This window comes from Octopus bimaculoides, chromosome 6 (genome assembly GCF_001194135.2).
Source record: "Octopus bimaculoides isolate UCB-OBI-ISO-001 chromosome 6, ASM119413v2, whole genome shotgun sequence".
In the NCBI taxonomy this organism is placed as follows: domain Eukaryota; kingdom Metazoa; phylum Mollusca; class Cephalopoda; order Octopoda; family Octopodidae; genus Octopus; species Octopus bimaculoides.
In genome coordinates, this window is record NC_068986.1 from 38,490,391 (window position 1) to 38,493,853 (window position 3,463).

The 3,463-nt window shown below is 39.3% G+C and overlaps 1 long non-coding RNA gene across 1 annotated transcript in view; it reads right to left on the bottom strand.

Annotated features, from left to right (window-relative positions):
• The window catches only part of LOC128248123 (uncharacterized), a 68,083-nt gene that overhangs the window by 48,701 nt on the left and 15,919 nt on the right, over positions 1-3,463 (bottom strand). The gene's annotated exons all lie outside the window — the stretch shown is intronic.

Sequence of the window (3,463 nt, forward strand, 5' to 3'; positions counted from 1 at the left end):
ATGTGTCGCCCGCACATTATATATATATATATATATATATATATAAATTCAGAAGAGTGGTACAACAAGGCACCAATATTTACTGGAAAATAGCAATCAATATAAATATGACGCTATTGTATAGCTTCACTGCGTATATACTGGCAAAAATGCATGTGTGCAACAAACATGAAAAATTTGTCTTACTTTAAGAAGAACATTCGAAAATGGACAACCCAGATTAAGGATAATGCAGGACCGGTTTCAGACTCTTCAAATACGTTTCACAACGTAAATCTGATCAGTCTTCATCAGCTGCATATATATATATGTGTGTGTGTGTGTGCGTGTGTGTCTATGTACACACACACATATGTAAATGATGGGCTTCTTTCAGTTTCAATTTACCAAATCCACTCACAAGGTTTTGTCAGCCTGGGTCTGTAATAAAATACACTTGCCCCAGGTGCTACATAGTAAGATTGAACCCCAAACCTTGTGGCTGGAAAGCAAACTTTTTAACTATACAGCCGCACCTGCATCTATAATATCATTTGTGTGTGTGTGTGTGTGTGTGTGTGTGTGTGTGTGTGTGTGTGTGTGTGTGTGTGTGTGTGTGTGTGTGTGTGTGTGAGTGTGTGTGTGTGTGTGTGTGCATGCGCACACATGTGTGTGTGTGTGTATGTATCTATATATACATGTGCATACATACAGTGTCATTCAATAACTGCTGTTACAATTATTTATACAAACTCACAAAGCATATTAGAAATTCAACCCATTGACAGAAAAAGAACCCATTGTACATATAAAATGATTGATAAATATTCAAAGTAAGTATTGATTTTTATCAGTTTAGATAAAACATAAAGAAGCCAACAAACAAACAGGTGTGAGCACTCCATATGTATTAGTCATGAGGGCAACCATGCATAAACACAGACATTAAAAAATCCTTAATTATCAGCTAGTGTCACAGAAGAACACACTCACAGAATTCTTATTTACTAACTGTAAGTTCATTGCTATTGCTAGAATTTTGACTAAGGCTACACTGTGTCCATGGGACAAAGTAACTAACTTTAGCTGCTTGAATTTTACCTGGATATAAATAGATACCATGCAGAATGGGACTACACTGCTTTCTGTTGTAAGCAGCAGGAACACAGTATACTTACTGAGTGTTGTTAGATTGCAGTGCTGGGTTCAAGGCTTTGTATAGGCTTGTGGCATGATACAAACATTCATATTATAACTCCGTTTAGCTGATTCTGTCATTATCATCTAACTATCACTCATAAAATACAGTGTGTCAGATATCACTAAGATATCACTTAAATATACACACAGGCACAGGCATGGCTATGTGGTAAGAAGCTTGCTTCCCAACCACATGGTTCTGGGTTCAGTCCCACTGTGTGACACCTTGGGCAAATGTCTTCTACTATAACCGCGGGCCGACCAAAGCCTTGTGAGTGGATTTGGTAGACAGAAACTCAAAGAAGCCTGTTGCATATGTATATGTATATATTCATATGTATGTGTCTTTGTGTCTGTGTTTCTATCCCCATCACCGCTTGACAACTGATGTTGGTATGTTTACATCCCAGTAACTTAGCAGTTCAGCTAAAGAGACTGATGGAATACTCATTCTATCAGTCTATCAGAATACTTATTCTATTATAGGATAAGTATTCTATTATTCTATTATAGAATACTTATTCTATTAGACTTACAAAGAATAAGTCCTGGGGTTGATTTCTTTGACAAAAAACCCTTTAAGGGTGCAGTTAAATGACTGAAACAAGTAAAGAATAAAAAAATACTTATGGTTTCTTTGGATGCACATAGGCTTGTGTAGAGAGAATATTACATACATAATATTTGCTGCATAGAAACCACTAGACTTTGATACTTTGCACTTACAAAGGTGTAGGTATGGCTAAGTGGATAACGTTTACTTCCCAACTACATGATTTTTGGGTTCAGTCCCACTTCATGGCACCTTGGGCATGTTTCTTCTACTATAGCCCTGGACCAGCCAAAGACTTGTGAGTGGATCTGATTGATGGAAGCTAGAAGAAGCCTATTGTACATATATGTAGATGTGTGTGTGTGTGTGTGTGTGTGTGTGAGTGCATGAGTGTGTGTATGTCTGTATGTGTGTGTGTGTGAGTGTGCATGAATGAGTGTGTGTGTGTGTTGTGTTTGTATTCCCTTCTCTTCACACTATGTTAGTTGCAAATGAATATCAGTCATACAAGCAGTATCATTCATTTCCAATATTCTGCATAATTATGTCTGGCCATGGATAAATGTTCCCTGCCTTGGAAATAGGTGAGGGTTGGCAACAGGAAGGCATCCAGTCATAAAAAAATCTGCTTCAATAAACTCTGTCTGACCAACGCAAACATAGTAAAGCGGTTATTAAAATGATGATGAAATTTCTGGGAAAATACAACTGCATGGCTGTGGTAAGTAGCTCGCTTCCCAACCACATGGTTCCAGGTTCAGTCCTAGTGCTTGACACTTTTGGTAACAGTCTTCTACCTCTCAGGCTGACCAAAGTCTTGTAAGTGGACTTGGATACAGAAACTGAAAGAAGTGCATCATGTATGTGTGTGTGTGTGTGTGTGTGTGTGTGTGTGTGTGTGTGTGTGTGTGTGTGTGTGTGTCTTTGCATTTATGTTTGGGGCTAACCTGGGGCTATAGAAGAAGACACTTGCCTGAGGTGGTGATCAGTAGAACTGAAACTGAAACCATGTGATTCCAAAATGAGCTTCTTACCACACATAACCTGTGCTTATGTAGAGAGAGTGTGTACAGATGTAATATTTAGCTTGTACAAACAAACCTGCAGGTGAGTTACAACCCATGTACAGAAATGAGACAGATTTCACATGACTTGGAAGTCCTTATGCATTCTCACCTGTCAGCTGGTGTGTTGTCATGGAGAGTGATTAGCTGAAATACCTAGGTAGTTGCTTAAGGACTTTCCAGTTCTATCACTGTATATGTTTAGATCAATAGAACCAATTTTGTCAGTGGGCATCATCATTATCATCATCATTGTCTTCGTCAACGTCATTGTCATCATTGTCATTATCATCATCATCATCATTTAGCATCCCACTCAGAGTAAAAGGTAGACTGTATGACGCATGTGTACGAACAGCCATGCTACATGGCAGTGAAACATGGGCTGTAACTGCTGAGGACATACGTAAGCTCGCAAGGAATGAAGCCAGTATGCTCCGTTGGATGTGTAATGTCAATGTGAATACCCGTCAGAGTGTAAGTATCTTGAGAGAAAAGCTGAACATTAGAAGCATCAGTTGTGGTGTGCAAGAGAGACGATTGCGCTGGTATGGACATGTGGTGAGAATGGATGAGGATAGCTGCGTGAAAAAGTGCCACACCCTAACAGTTGAGGGAACACGTGGAAGAGGTAGGCCAAGGAAGACCTGGGCTGAGGTGGTGAGGC